This window comes from Nycticebus coucang, chromosome 1 (assembly GCF_027406575.1).
Source record: "Nycticebus coucang isolate mNycCou1 chromosome 1, mNycCou1.pri, whole genome shotgun sequence".
Taxonomy (NCBI): domain Eukaryota; kingdom Metazoa; phylum Chordata; class Mammalia; order Primates; family Lorisidae; genus Nycticebus; species Nycticebus coucang.
The window spans coordinates 187,125,043-187,142,339 of record NC_069780.1 but is presented as its reverse complement, the minus strand read 5'-3'; the positions used below and the strand labels follow the sequence as shown (position 1 = coordinate 187,142,339).

Here is a 17,297-nt window from a genome sequence, read left to right as displayed (position 1 = left end):
TGCAAAGTCAAGACAAAAGAAAAGATTCTTCAAGCTGCCGGGAGTAAGTGCCAGTTGACCTACAGGGGAAAATCCATCAGGGTGGCTGCAGACTTCTCTAATGAAACTTTTCAAGCAAGAAGACAATGGTCATCTACCTTTAATCTACTTAAACAGAACACGTTCTAGTCCAGAATTCTATATCCTGCTAATCTCAGGTTTAAAATTGATGGAGAAATCAAATCGTTTACTGATATACAAAAATTGAGGAAATTCACCAAAACAAGACCAGCCCTACAGGAAATACTTCAACTTGTTCTACACAATGACCATCACAAAGGATCAACAGCAAAGGAAGAACTCAGAAATTAAAGGACAAAACCTAACTTCCACACTGATGCAAAAGATAAAACTAAGCAATGGACTCTCACAAAATAAGATGAATAGAACACTACCACACTTATCAATTATCTCAATAAATGTTAACGGCCTGAATTCCCCACTGAAGAGCCATAGATTGGCTGACTGGATTAAAAAACACAAGCCATCCATTTGCTGTCTGCAGGAAACACACCTGGCTTCAAAAGACAAATTAAAACTCTGAGTTAAGGGTTGGAAGCCAATTTTTCAGGCAAAAGACTTTAGTTGCTTTAAATGCACATAGTCAAGGGAAAAATACAACAAGAAGATGTTTCAATTCTAATATTTATGCAGCAAACTTAAATGCTCCCAGATTCTTGAAACAGACTTACTCAGTCTGAGCAATATGATATCCTACAACAGCATAATAACAGAGGAATTTAACACTCCTCTTACAGAGCTGGACAGATCCTCTAAACAGAAATTAAACAAAGATATAAGGGACTTAAATGAGACCCTAGAACAACTGTGCTTGATAGATGCATATACAACACTGCATCTCAAAGATAAAGAATATACATTCTTCTCATCGCCCCATGGAACATTTTCCAAAATTGATCATATCCTAGGACACAAAACAAAACTCAACAGAATCAAAAGAATTGGAATTTCACCTTGTATCTTCTCAGACCACAAGGTACTAAAGGTGGAACTCAACTCCAACAAAAACGCTCAACTCCACACCAAGGCATGGAAATTAAACAACCTTCTGTTGAATGACAGATAGGTGCAGGAAGAAATAAAACAGGAAATCATTAACTTCCTCGAGCGTAACAACAATGAACATAAGCTATCAAAACCTTGTGGGATACTGCAAAAGCAGTTCTGAGAGGAAAATTTATCACCTTAGATGCCTACATTCGAAAAACAGAAAGAGAGAGCATCAACAAACCTACAAGCCATCTTATGGAATTGGAAAAAGAAGAACAATCTAAGCCTAAACCCAGCAGAAGAAAAGAAATATCCAAAATTAAATCAGAGATCAATTAAATTGAAAACAAAAGAATCATTTAGAAAATTAATGAAGAATCATTTAGAAAATTAATGAAACAATTAATTATTGGTTTTTTTAAAAAATAAATAAAATAGATAAACCTTTGGCCAAACTGACTAGAAATAGAAAAGTAAAATCTCTAGTAACCTCAATCAGAAATGATAACAACTGATATCACAGAGATATAAGAGATCATCTCTGAATACTACCAGAAACTCTATGCCCAGAAATATTACAATGTGAAGGAAATGGATCAATATTTGGAATCACACCGTCTCCCTGGACTTATCCAGGAAGAAATAGAGCTCCTGAACAGACCAATTTCAAGCACTGAGATAAAAGAAACAATAAAAAAGCTTCCAACAAAAAAATGCCCTGGTCTGGATGGCACCACGCCAGAATTCTATTAAACCTTCAAAGAAGAGCTTATTCCTATTCTGATGAAATTATTCCAAAAAATTGAGGAGGAAGGAATCTTACCCAACACGTTTTTCAAAGCAAACATCACCCTGACACCAAAACCAGGAAAAGACCCAACAAAAACGGAGAATTTCAGACCAATTTCACTAATGAATATAGATGGAAAAAGTCTCAACAAAATCCTAGCCAATAAATTACAGCTTACCATCAAAAGTCATACATCATGATCAAGTAGGTTTCATCCCAGGGATGGAAGGTTGGTTTAACATATGCAAGTGCATAAACATTATCCACCATATTAACAGACTCAAAAACAAAGACCATATGATCCTCTTAATAGATGCAGAAAAAGCCTTTGATAAAATCCAGTATCTTTTTTAATTAGAACACTCAAGAACATAGGCATATGTGGCACATTTCTTAAACTGATTGAAGCTATCTATGACAAACCCACAGCTAATATTTTATACTGAATGGAGTAAAACCGAAAGCTTTTCCTCTTAGAACTGGAACCAGACAAGGTTGTTCACTGTCACCATTACTATTCAACATAGTGCTGGAAGTTATAGCCAATGGAATTAGGCAAGACAAGGAAATAAAGGGCATTCAAATGGGAGCAGAGGAGGTCACAATTTCCCTTTTTGCTGACGATATGATCTTATACTTAGAAACCCCCAAGGACTCAACCACAAGACTCCTGGAAGTCATCAAAAAATACAATAATGTCTCAGAATATAAAATCAATGTCCACAAGTCTGTAGCCTTTGTATATGCCAATAACAGTCAAGATGAGAGGCAAATTAAGGACACAACTCCCTTCACCATAGCTTCAAAGGAAATGAAATACTTAAGAATATACCTAACAAAGGAGGTAAAGGACCTCTATAAAGGAAATTATGAAATCCTAAGAAAGGAAAATAGCAGAGGGTATTAACAAATAGAAGATACCATGCTGATGGCTGGGAAGAATCAACATTGTTAAAATGTCTATACTTCCCAAAGTAATCTACTGATTCAATGCCATCCCTATTAAAAGACCAAGATTGTACTTTCAAGACTTGGAAAAAATGATTCTGCATTTTGTATGGAACCAGAAAAAACCCCGTATAGTGAAGGCAGTTCTTAGTAATAAAAACAAAACTGGAGGCATCAGCGTACCAGATTTTAGGCTGTACTACAAAGCCATAGTGGTCAAGACAACATGGTACTAGCACAAAAATAGAGACATAGACATTTGGAAGCAAATAGAAAACCAGGAAAGGAAACTAACATCTTACAACTACATAATCTTTGATAAACGAAACAAAAACATACTTTGAGGGAAAGGCTCCCTATTCCATAAGTGGTGCTGGGAGAACTCAATATCTACACGTAAAAGACTGAAACTGGACCCACACCTTTCTCCACTCACAAAAATCGATTCAAGACGGATAAAGGACTTAAATTTAAGGCATGAAACAATAAAAATCCTCAAAGAAAGCATAGGAAAAACACTGGAAGATATTGGCCTGGGGAAAGATTTCATGAAGAAGACTGCCATGGCAATTGCAACAACAACAAAAATAAACAAATGGGACTTCATTAAACTGAAAAGCTTCTGTACAGCCAAGGAGACAACAACCAAAGCAAAGAGACAACCTACACAATGGGAAAGGATATTTGCATATTTTGAATCAGACAAAAGCTTGATAACTAGGATCTATAGAGAACTCAAATTAATTCACATGAAAAAAGCCAACGATCCCATATATCAATGGGCAAGAGACATGAATAGAACCTTCTCTAAAGAAGACAGACAAATAGCTAACAAACATATGAAAAAATGTTCATCATCCCTATCTATTAGAGAAATGCAAATCAAAACCACCCTGAGATACCATCTAACCCCAGCGAGAATGGCCCATATCACAAAATGTCAAAACTGCAGATGCTGGTGCAGATTGGAAAGAAGGGAACACTTCCTTCCATACTGCTGGTGGGACTGCAAACTAATACAACCTTTTTGGAAGGAAGTATGGAGAACTCTCAAAGAACTCCAGTTTGATCCTGGAATCCCATTACTGGGCATCTACCCAGAAGGAAAAAAATAATTTTATTATAAGGACACTTGCACTAGACTGTTTATTGCAGCTCAATTTATAATCGCCAAAATATGGAACAACCTAAATGCCCACCAACCCAGGAATGGATTAACAAGCTGTGGTATACGTATACCATGGAATACTATTCAGCCATTAAAAAAATGGAGACTTTACATGCTTCGTATTAACCTGGATGGAAGTGGAAGACATTATTCTCAGTAAAGCATCACAAGAATGGAGAAGCATGAATCCTATGTACTCAATTTTGATATGAGGACAATTAATGATGTGGTAGAGGTGGGAGAAGGGGAGAGCAGAGAGAGGGAAGGAGGGAGGGGGCTGGGGCCTTGGTTGTGCCACACCGTTTGGGGGCAAGACACAATTCTAAGAGGGACTTTACCTAACAAATGCAATCAGTGTAACCTGGTTTATTGTACCCTCAATGAATCCCCAACAATACAAAAACCCAAAACACTTACTGTAAAAATTAGAAGAATTCAAAAGTACACGATACCTAAAATATATATATGTATTTTAAATATACATACATATATTCTGAATGCTTTGAAATCAGTATTTCTCAAATATAGATTTCCAGGCATATTATTGTCTATCACTAGTTATGAGGGGAATAATTCTGAGTAAAGAATAAAGGATGGAGGATAATCTTTCAAATCTAAATAAAAATCTCCACACAAAGTGTAAGGAATGGAAGTAGGCTTTTCACTACTGATACTTGTGAATGCAAAATGTGGTGTGACTGTTCAGGATATCTGGAAACCAGATAAGAGTGTACACTCATGTTTTCTTTTAATTAAATGACTGCACAGATAAGCTTCAGAAACTGTATTTATGAACAGAAAAGGTATGCCACTTGAAAACTGAATTGAGCTTATGAATTAAAAACAATTTCCTCCAAAAAATGTCTAACACACATGAAAGCCAGGGCAAGTGGCTGTTTTAATTAATATGTATCATTATTTTAAGTACTAAATGTGTTCCTTAAAGACTTCTGTACTTGAAGTACTGAATACTTCTATGCTCCAAGTTCCATGCCTTATAAATTACTTGAAAAAAATTCTAAACCTTTCAGTTGGCCAACTGTCATTTGCACAGTAGATTAATCCTTGTTCATTACTGTGAATTAATAGTCTGTGGAATATTTTTCTTCTCAAAGAGGACACTGCTGACTCTGGGACTGCCCCTGACAACATTTGTGTGAAGCGAAACAAGTTATGTAAAGACTTTTAAAGCACTATCCTCATTATTCCTTTCCTCAGAAAACACATGACTCATAGACGAAAACTAGATTAAAGACAAATAAGGATGGGGAGATAAGAATAAATGGCTTGGAGCAGGTAAGTGGATTTGCAGAAGGGACTTACTTTGCGTAGGACTGTCTGGGAATGAGTCTGAGCACGTGTGCAAGAATGCACACACTCACCCCTGCACAGACAGGCGTGACTCTACTGTCAATCCATTCAAGGAGTGTGTAAGTGGAAGTGTGCCCTCACAACTTTCTTGACTCATATTTTATTCTCTTGCTACTATTATGTAATAGCCACCCCCCTATCCATCTTTAAAACCCATTTTGAATATTGCTTTGCTCATGAAGTCTTTCTTGGTCTCCTTAATTCAAAATTCTCTCTCCTCCTCTAAGCTCCTCTGGTCCTTTCTCAGCACTTATCTTGTAGGACAGTCATCCAGCCCTCTCTCATACTTGACTTACTGCTCCTTATCCATATAATTTCCATAGTGTCTACCGCACCTTGACTGCAGTGTTGTGTGGACACGTATTAGGAACACAAGAAAGACAGAAGGCAGACGCAGGAGGGCCAAGTGCTCAGCACAATTTCCTTATGGCTCTGGGAGTACAGGTGTCTGGGGATACAGGTTCCTATGCTGAGAAGCCACCTCATGGTGTTTCTTCTCCTCATTCCCCCAAAGGGAACAAAGTTGATGGCCCACAACCATTGTGACAGCAAAGACGCCACCAGTCAGGAGAGACAGCCCACAGGAAGAACAAGTTGATAAACAAAAATAGTGAAGCATGTGGGAAGCTGAGGTTTCTCCTCTGCTAGGCTGAGTTTCACCCTCTAAGGGACACTCAGGAAGGAATTTTATTTCTAATGTTACATCAGGAATAACAAATAAAAACATCTGTTGTAAAGGAAACCAGGTGTTGGGCAGGAATGCAGACATTCCTTAATTTGCCGTGCTTCTCCTGGATCCAACGGGGATTTCCATGTTGTGTTAGTTAACACTAGTTAATGTAATTTTTGTGATAATTGTAGAGCAAATAGAGCAAACTCTCAAATATAATTAGGGAAAAGTGTTTCCAATTAACTTGTAACTCGTGAGTCACAAAGTAAAGCCACAAATCGGTTATGCATTGTCAGATCTAACGAGTGAAGGGGAGCTTGCTGTACATTTCAATCTTGGCAAATAAACAAAACAAAACAAAAACGCCCCAGCAATACTTTCCTTTGAACCTTCACAAAATATGAACCTGCTTTGAAACTTAATTGTAGATAAGCACAGATACCTCTCGCGTTTACCAGCCCCAATGATGAAGTTGATCAAAATTGTGAAGGCAACCTTAGATGATTCCAGAACATACAGCATTTTGCCTTGGAAGTATGTAAAATGTATCTTGGTCACAAAACACACTCTGATGGCTGGGTTTTGATAAAAGCTCAAGAGGTTTCATTGGCAAGTAGAAGATTACAACAGCTGCACGGCCTCAACGCCATCATGAACAGTTTCTCACTGCTAGCTGTAAGTTAGGGGGCTAATACAGGAAATTTCTGCTATTCCATTTTTTCCTCTCTTACTCTAGGAAACACCCTGGAATGCTAGGCAACCTCATAGTCATTCTATTTTTTCAAAAATAATGAGTGAACCACATATTTTGACTGGAAAATGTAGCTATGATTAGCAACAAGGCATTCTGGCATGCCACAAAACATACCCCTGTCTCCTAAACCTCTACCACTCTGCAGCCTGTGGCACTTGTTTGCCCTGTGATCACAAGAATGCCAATATGGGCATTCCCAGGCCCTAAGGATTGGTTCTCAGGCTAGGCACACAGGGAAACAATAAAAACAGAAGACACAGGAAATAATGTGACCTATTGTCGCTAGAAACATCTGCCATGTCCTACCCTGTGGCATAGTTAACAAAGAAGGGATATAATATGGACTTAGCTACAGCAGCAGTTCATCAGGACAGCCTCCCTCCTCCTCTATAAGTCACCAAGCAAACCAGAGCCCTCTATGGCCACTCGTTCCCAAGAGGAGGAAGGGCAGAGCTGGGCCAAGCTGTGCACATCCACTGATGCCTTGGGTCTGTTTCTCCACCTCCCAGGGAAAGAGAGAGTGGAGGATTGGGAGAGTCCTGTGTCACAGTTGTTGTGTTTCATTCATGGAAGGAAAATATCAGGCTTAGGGAGGACTCTTTCCCGTCTGACGCACTGCTGATAATTCTAGCAGATCCGAGGGGGGCAAAGGTAAGTGTGTGTGTGTGTGTGTGTGTGTGTGTGTGTTTCTCCTCTTGACTGTAGGCAGCCTCCTAACCAGCTTGGTATCTCACTGATACCAAGATAATGCCTATTCTTATCTCTTGTCCCTTTGACCATTTTGAGATTATTTCTCTGTAGAGATGGGCCCAGCTATCTGTGCAAGCAAAAGGCAAAAACTCACAGCCTTCAGTGAAATTCTGATTCTTAATTTCCTCCCCAACCAGGGTGAGTCTAATTGAATTAAGGAATCCATACTGTTAACTTCCTGCCCACCCCATCCCCAGTCATAGAGATTGAAGCAGCTCTGTAGATGGGGCCTAATTCATTCACTTATCAAATAATTTTTTGTTGGGAGCCTACTATAGTTAACTCTCAAACAATGAAGGGGTTGGAGGTGCCAACCCCTCGCCACACTCAAATATAACCTGACCCCCCCCAAAGTTAATTACTGATAGCTTCCTGTTAACTAGAAGCCTTACTGATAACAAAACAGTCCATTAACATGTATTTTGTATATGTGTCGTCTACTGTATACTTATAGTAATATATGCTAGATAAAAGAAAATGTTATTACGAAAGTCATAAGGAACAGAAAATATATTTATTATTTATTAAGTAGAAGTGGATCATCATAAAGGTCCTCCTCCTTGTTGTTTTCATGTTGAGTAGACTGAGCAGGAGGAAGAGGAGAGGTTGGTTTTGCTGTCCGGAGGTTAGCAGAGATAGAAGGAAATCCACATTCAGTTCAGAACTGTGTTGTCCAAGGTCAGCTGCTTATGGATGTGAGATGTAGGTACTTGGGGTACAAGGATAAAGATCCAGGCATCTCCCAGCCAGGCACTGGCCTTCCCTAGGAGACTGTTCTCTCCTCATTGGCCAAGAACACGTTGCCTGTGTTTCAGGGAGGCAGATAGAAGGACAGGAGCAAAAAAAAGGAGCACAGTTGAGAGGAGGCTCTGAGCTTCAGTTGATTCATTTGTAAAGGCGTAAAGTATATCAAGACTCTAAGTGAAATTTTGTAATCCGTGAACAGAACCTCAGTCCACTTAACTCTAGGGTTTCGAACGGGTAAATCCACTTGGAAAACAGGCCCACAGCCTGGCCTGCAACCTGACCCCTACCAGTAATGAGTTGAAAATAGGCTTCCCTCTTATTTTGTCAGAATGGGTTGTGGAAGGGAGTGTGCAATAAAGGGTTGCTAGGCTACCTATGGCCTGAGGGCTGGCTACCTGCTTCATTAAATAAAGTTTTATTGACACATCACTACACCCATCAGTGGATTCTCTGTGGCATTTCCACCCAGTGTAGGTAGAGTAGTTCTAACACAGACCCTGGGGTCTACAAGTTAACATATTTTCTATCTATCACTTCACTGAAAAAGTTTGCCAACTCCTGTCCTAGAATATAAAGGAATATGGTGGAATAGCATGCTGCCTCTAGAGCCATGCTTTTGGGTTTGAAAGCAAAGGAAAGTAAAGGCAGGCAGGGCTCAATTCCAGCAAACTGTGCTGTTGCTATATATGCTAAAAAGCAAAGTGTTCAACGTGAGCAGGTGCAGCAGCTAGAAACTCAGCGGAGCTTTCACGAGGACTGTAGGGAGTTGCAGGGGGAAATTAACTGCAGAAGGTTTTCCCATCCCAGCAGGGGAAAGAGGTTCTAGCAAGACATGTGTCTCAGGGTCCGGAACAGAAACAAACAGAGCAGCAACCCATCAGCAAGTCAGAGAACCATGGAAGGTGTGTCACCAGGCAGCACATACGGCCCCCCCTGTGCGGCTTTGGAAAGCAGCTCAGCCCACTCCCACAGGGGAAATTCCAAACCAAAGGCTTCCAACATGCAGGAAGGGAAAGTAGTCACCTCCCATGAGGCCAGGTGTGCTGGGTTTGTACTTTGCCACCCTAGCTGAGCTAGAACTACACGTCCCATAATTTCCTTTCCTTGGTTCCAGGTTGAGCTATTCCTGGAGAAATCTGTAAGAAGCCAGGCAGGTGTAGCAGTGACCCCAGATGGTCTGGGCGGAAGGCACCAGGAGCTGCTTCTCACGTACAGTTCCCGTGAGCCAGCCCCCTCACATCCCCTCTTTCCCTTTCCCCTGGGGCCTGCCCAGGCTCACTAGGGCCTTCTGGGCTTTGCATTTCACCAGTGGGGCTGATGCAGAGCCAGGGAGAGGCAGAAGAAGGAAGCAGTTTGTTCCCATGGGTGCCAGTTGGCTCTGGGTTGCCACCTGCTGCCCACCTGCCTCAGGCCCATCCCCAGACACAGAGTCAAAGCCTCCCACAGACTTCTTCACCAGCTTGCATGGCAGTCAGGGCTCCGATCCAACCTGGATGACACGTGCCCTCTTCCACGTCGCTTCTGCTTCCTGCTCAAACATGAGCCAGGGGCTGCCTCCATTGCCGGCATCTCAACATTGCAGTAATGTCCATGTTTCCACTTTCCCAAAGAACAAACAGTTGGCACGGATGGATCTCCCTTCAAATGGGAAATGCATAATGCCAAAATTAACTTTGTGGGGGGCTTTTTCTGCCTGATTCAGTTAGAATCTACAGATCCCAAAAGCCAGGTATCACCAGACTGGCATCCCCAGCCTAAATCCAAGGACTCTCCATGTGGTCCCTCTTCTCTTGACCCTGTGGTTAGTGGAATAAGAGTCCCTCAAAGATGTCCATATCCTGATGTCCAGCATCTGTGGACACATTCCTTTACAGGGCAAAAGGGATTTGCAGATGGGATTAAGGGGAGGAATCTGAGATGGGAAGACTATCATGGAGCTTGTCCTATGTTAACCAGGTGAACCCAGTCTAATCACATGGGTTCCTAGAAACAGAATCCTCAGTGGTAGCCAAAGGGAAGTGTGACTATGGATGAACCATCAGAGGTGCAGGGCTGCGGGCTTTGAAGTCAGCAGAAAGGGATGATGAGAAAAAAAAAAGTTGTTTACCCAGAGCTTCAGGAAGGAACACAGCCCCATTGACACTTTGATTTTAGCCAGGTGAGATCTGTGTCAGACTTCTGCCCTCCAGAACTGTAAAGTAAGCAGTGTGCATTGTTTCGAGTGGTAAAATTGTGGTGATTTCTAACTGCAGCAGTAGGTAGCCAATATAGACTCCTCTGAGGGCTATCACAACCTGGACCTTGGCCAGGGCTGTCCTCTGGGCACCCACATGTGCCTGGAATAACTTATCTTAGTGGTTACCACAGCTTGTTTTCTAAATTTGGTGGACAGAGGGGCCAGTGTTCACACCCTTGAACAGTGAGGTGAGTGACAGTTCACAATGAAATCATGTATTTTTTGAGGCCCTAAAAATTATGCTGCCAATTCCAGTGTGAAGCAGCCCAGGACACAGTGCGGAAGGCCCAGCATCCACAGAGGTGCAGGAAACCTACTGGCCAAGACTGTGCAGAATCAAAAAGTTGGGGAGGATGATTTTTACACTTCAGGTGGACTTTGAACTTTAACACACAATGGCAAGAGATATTGATTTTTCAACTTTAATTCCTTTGAACTTTAATGTCTTTGGACTTCAACATGAAAGTGGATTTAAACTTTGACTTCTAATTTCTCCTTGGGAATTTTATATTTGGTGGGGTTTATGTTCAAATTCTGATCATCTGTACATTGCTGGCATTTCATTATTGGAATGTCTCTATTCATTTTTTTTTGTGTGAAGTTGTTTAATCTGCTCGCAGAACCTTTGATTTGCCATGTTGGACAACACAGATGAACATTATCTGGAATAAGGAATAAAACTGGGATTTAATTTTTTATCTCAAGGACATGATGACCCTGAATCTGATCTAAATGGTTTGCTCCTTTGGCCCATTTTAGTTTCTCCTGGGGTAAGATATAAACTTGTTATCTGGAATTCCAGGTGGTCCCTGCAAAGCACTGTGAAGATGGAGGGAAAAGTCTCTTGACAAACTGCTTAGGTACTGCTTTGAGGAGAGGAGCCAGGCCTCTGGATGATTCTAACAAAGACAAAATGAGGCTAGGGATGTTAATGGGAGAACTGCTTCCCCTCTGTTCCAAGGTCTCTTTTCACACAGGACACAGAGTGTTTAATTAATATTATTCCCCAACTTCTCTTGAATTGGCAAGCTCATTTGTCTGACAGACAGAAGGCAATGCTTCTAACCTGGCTTCTATCAGCAACAGGGATAATATTTAGTAATATTTACACTTCATTTTATCTATCAAACTGTTCATGCAGGGTAGAAGATGTTATTTATTAGGGACATAATAGAATTAAGAAGAGATTAGAAGGAGTGATTCATCAGATGAGAAATTTCATCATGTTTCTACAAGATGCAAAACAGGTGAGTTGGGAGGTGGAGCTGAAGGGGAAGCCAGCACAGGCCAGGGTACATGTGGAGGGGGTCTCTATCCCAGAAATACTCACTTGTGAAGCTCTAGGAAAGATTCATACTCAGAGAAGGCAGCTGTGTAGGGTGCAGATGTGAGAAGGGAGGCTCTGAAGGGGTGACTGATTGGAAGGAAACAGTCATCCACCCTCTCATTCTCCACTCCCACCCAGCAGCCAGGAGAGTCCTGTCCCTGCTTCCAGGCCACACAAATAAACAAAACCAGAGACTGCACTGGGGAGAACTAAAAAGCTGCTGTGGACATCTGGGTCTTCCTCATTAAGATACTTAAAGGACTCTTCACAACAACAGCTCCTACCTGCTCATCCTGAAATAAAGCTTACAGCCAAGAAGGTTCATCAGTGTGCACAGAGCTCAGACAAACTCTATTTCTTTCATTTTAAAAATAAATAGAAAACTGAGGACTGCCACATATTTAAAGCAAGCCTACAAAGTCAATGAGAAAGGCTACCATTAAAAAATAGAGGAAACAGAAAAAAATGACAACAGAAAAAATAGAGATAATTCAGGCTAGAGAGAAAAAAATTTAGTTCTAAATAATATCCTTAGAGAAATCCAAGAATAGTTCACATTCATAAAACAAAAATAGAGGCAATTAAAAAAAACATAAAAGAGAGTTCTTACAATTAAAAAAAAAAGATGATATCTCTTGGGCCTCTGCAAAAACCAAAGAAACTGAAAAACCAAATTTCACAAATTCTCATGGATAGGTTGGGAAAAATAAATATATGTTGAATATTGAATAAATCTTTCAGGATGTCTGATGAGAAGGCAAGGAGCTCCAAATTATGTAAGAAAAAAAAAATATATATATATATATTTGAGACAGAGTCTCAAGCTGTTGCCCCGGGTAGAATGCTGTGGCATCATAGCTCACAGCAACTTCCAACTCTTGGGCTCAAGCGATCCTCTTACCTGTTTTTCTATTTTTAGTAGAGACAGGGTCTTGCTTTTGCTCAGGCTGGTCTTTTTTTTTTTTTGTAGAGACAGAGTCTCACTGTACTGCCCTCCGGTAGAGTGCCGTGGCGTCACACGGCTCACAGCAACCTCTAACTCTTGGGCTTACGCGATTCTCTTGCCTCAGCCTCCCAAGCAGCTGGGACTACAGGCGCCCACCACAGCGCCCGGCTATTTTTTTGTTGCAGTTTGGCCGGGGCCGGGTTTGAACCCGCCACCCTCGGTATATGGGGCCGGCGCCTTACTCACTGAGCCACAGGCGCCGCCCTCAGGCTGGTCTTGAACCCATGAGCTCAAGCAATCCACCTGCCTCAGCCTCTCATAGTGCTAGGCTTATAGGTGTGAACCACCATAGCTGTGTAAGAAAATATGATGGTAATAATACAATAGCTTCAAAATCTGACTAAATCCAGAAAGAGACAACAGAGAAAATGGAACTATGGGAAATACACACACACACACTTTTTAAAAAGATAATTTACTGGCCCTGAAGAGGGTCATGACCCTTTAAATTGAAAATCTTTGATACTAATGAGTGTTTTAAAGGCTCATAACAAGATACATCATCTGTGAACTTTATAGTATCAAGGATGCAATTATAGAAATATACCTTGGAAAAATAATTTTCTATCCTGAATTCCAGACCTAGTAATCATTACATGTGAGGGTAAAGATAGATCTTTTTAGCATTAATTTCACAAGGATTCCTTTCTAGGAACTTGTCAGAGAGCAAATCAAGAGAGAAGAGAACACAGCAGCTCAGAGACAGCAGTTTTAATTTATCAGGATTGTTGCAGTAGGTATAGATCAAACCAGTCCAAAGACAGAAGATTCTGGGTGGGAGGTTACGGGAAAAGAAGGAATTAATAATGATGGAAATTACAGCCAACAGTGGGTCAGTGGCCTGTCTCACTAGTCAAAAGAAAAGACCATTTGGGTCTGTGAAGCAGAGGATACCAGAATACACTCTGCTCTTGGAGAAGTGCTGCGCTCAAGGACACTTGTTTTCAACCGAAATAAAACTGATTTTTTAAATTTTATGGTTTAATAAAAACTGGTTTATTATGATCTGTAAAGCATTCTGAAATCTTTAGTTGGCATCTTAAAATGTAGGTCAATTATTTCCATATTTAGAGAGAGAAACATGGTATCAGTCAAGCCCAAAGGACAGGCAGCATTTCTAATCAAAGTTTATTTACTCAGGAGCATTTGAAGTAATGGCTAGCATAGAATAGCTTCAACTGCATTTAAATAAAATTCTGATCATCATCTCCTAGTAATCATTACATAGGAAGACAATTATTTATTGCTAGGCCTAACAGGCAGCAGAATATATTTTGCTGTTAATAGACACTACAGTGCCAACAGGCAGTGGGTTTGTTTTTAGCATGCATGTTTATGTGTTGAATGTAAATGTATGTAAATATCTCAATTTTAACACTTTATTATCGCTCAGTTTGCCAAGCAATATTCGATAAATAATTTAGAGCTCTGCAAGACTATTTCTTCCTTTAGTCTTCTATCATTTATAATTTGGCACTTTGCAAACATTAGGTCCTCCTGATACATAGTTAGGTCTAAACTAAAATCTGGTCTATAAACCATGCTTTATTTAAAAAACAAAATCACTCAAATTGTTCTTTTGAATGTTCAGAACACATCCTAGTTTATCAATATTTAGAAAGGAATTCAAAGGGGGACCTTATCTCCCTTCCCCCTGTAATTTTTTGTTAAACAGACATTGATTCACAGGCATGAGATATTAACAATAGGAAGGGAAGAGATGCATGAGAAAACACTCCCCTATTTCAGGAGGATCCAATAATGTACTGTGCCCTTATTCCTTGCCAAGCTCTGGATTAGGGCCTCTGGAGAAGTGCAAAGGAATTAAAAGGCATCATTGTTACACGTAGGGGCTCATTGTCTTGTTTAATCCATGCAGGGACATCTAACCTAATTGCAAAATGGATTTGTGGCTGCTCCTTGTGACAACAGAAGTGAAGGGAACCTTGGAGCTGTCCACTCCCTTGCTGCTTATTTAGTAAGTTTCTAAAATGTGGACATGTTTGGGAATCTCTTTAAATAGTCAGCAGCCAGTAAGTACTGCCTGAGTGCTGACCCTTCAGAACAGAGCCCACCAGGGCAGTTGGCGCTGGTATATGTCGTGATGTAGCCGCACTGGTGTGGTCAGCCAAGGGCATGCATGGCTGAGCCCAGCACCTTCCACTTGCAGAAATTCAAAAGTATTTGAGAAATGAATGAATAAGGAGTGGATGGTATGCTTGGGCTCGCACAGGAAGGCTTGCTTGCTATGCTGAAGAATTGAGTCTCATAGGTGGAAGAGAGGAAAGAGGATAAAACAAGAAAAATGGATTTGATTACCTTGAGGTTAAACTGGATTAGCTGTCCTAAAACACTGGATTCCCAAGGCTCTTCAGGAGCCAAAAGAATTCAAGTTTTCATAGCCAACTTTGGCAGATGACCATGGGCTGGTGCTGAAAATGCAAATGATTCTCAAGGGCTCTCTGAAGTCAATTAATTTTGCTTTATTTTACTTTTGCTTCAGGCAGTGGAATTGGCTTTGGCTAGATTTGCATCATTGACACAATGGCTATACAGAATCAGCTGAGCCCTGCTGCTTTCCAGGGGCCCTGAGATTTCTCCCAGTGTGGAAACCCGACTGGCTCACAGCAGCAATTGCTTCCACATTGGAATGTTCTTTTAGCTGCTCTCCTCCCATTTCCTTTTCTAGAGTGGAAGCTTGGCCAAGGGGGCTTGCCACTTAAAAGTATCCATGTCAGCAACTCCAGAAACCATGAACTTCAGCTTGTCAAAATATTTTGGTATGTTCTTTGAGAAAGGTCCAATTCATACCCTAAGTTCACATTATGACCCTGCCTCTGACAAGGCAGAAAACATCCACTGAAGGAGCAACTGTCTGTCTTAATCGATCGGGCCATCACTGCAGGAGACAATTTCTTCTAGAGAAGATGCGGAGAGAGCTTCTAACCCCAGCTTATGCTGATGAAAACACACTGGGTTCATGACATCACAGTGGGTTCAAAACTCATTCTATTCAAAAGAAGTGGAATAAAAGCAACATCCTCTTTGCATATCAAGGACTTACATCAAGGAAAGAAAAAGTTATTTGCTTTTATGTTTCCATATGGGGCTCACATAGGAAGTTTTGATGTTGCCCAGGTGCCTGTCATGGGTGACACCCAGGAGCTGTCAGAAGCAGTGCTGAAACTCAGGTCCCTTAGAGACACTTCAAACAGCAGCAGCAGCACAGGGCACACTGCTGCAGAGGAAATCCCAGGACAGGGCACTGCATTTCCTTTCTGTTTTAAGCCCTCACTCATTTCAACATTTTGCATGGGGCCAACTTACTTTGGCAATGAGATAAGCTACCATGGAAAATGTTTCTAGATAAGGGTTTTGAGTTGGAGCAAATTCAAATTTTAGTGAAATATAATTCATTTCAAAACATGAAATGAATGCATTCAGGAGGTGCCCTGTTGGCCCTCAGTTCTGGTGGCTTCATGTGTCCCTTGGCAAGGGAGCATCATGCTCCCCTCACAGGCGCTCAGACTTTTCTCTTGCATGCATTTTCAGCTTAAACACAACCCATAAAAATGAGGATGGGTGTTCAACAACCATTACAGCAGGGAATATTTTTAGTTATATAACTCACCCTAAAGCTATCCTACAGACATCATACGTGGATAATAAATTTTACCTTTCCTGGCCCATGTCACCTCATGTTAGTTTGGTGTGAAATATTATGTTCATAAGATGGTAACCCTTAATCATTATTTTCTTCCATAAAGAATTCTCCACATATAGAAAGAAAAGGGGGAAAAGAAAAGCAATTTCAACGTAGTTCTAATTTAGCTGAGAGTGAGAAAGAAATGTGATAATAACCTTAAAAAAATATGAATTTAAGAACATACATTGCAACTTGGGAGTCTTGACCCAGGACTGAACAAATATTTATGACTCCAGTCTGTGTCATATACCTTAAACACATTCACATATATTTCATCAGCATAGCTGCAAGGAAGTTTTAGAGTTGAGACAGAAGGTCAGTCATCTTTTTGATCTTGGATAATCATGATCTTTTTGGAAAGGCAATTTTGCAATCCATTTGCCAAATTCTTGCTTATAGGGGTACTTTGATGAACCAAAAGTCAAATATAATTTATAACAGTAGTAATCACAGTCTATAAGAATAAGCATTAGAGTAACTGGAAATTCCATATTGAGGCCCCCTACATCAGCAGTATCCAAAAACACGAGGGATGACAGCTAAATTTTACCACGTTACCATGTCCACGAGTATTCCTAAAAGGTATGTTACCTAATGTTTTACATGGTCTCATTCATTAAAGCCAAATCTATGAGCTAGGCACTAAAATTATCTTCACTTTATAAAACCCAATAGGGTCATGATCATGGAAAGGCTTTCTCTCATGTTCACTTTTGAAACATCCCTTAATAAGTAATAATATTACCTTGGGCCTATACCTATTACATTGAATAG

At 40.6% G+C, this 17,297-nt stretch overlaps 1 protein-coding gene across 3 annotated transcripts in view; it reads right to left on the bottom strand.

Moving 5' to 3' along the window:
* The window catches only part of CTNND2 (catenin delta 2), a 943,962-nt gene that overhangs the window by 243,239 nt on the left and 683,426 nt on the right, over window positions 1–17,297 (bottom strand). The gene's annotated exons all lie outside the window — the stretch shown is intronic.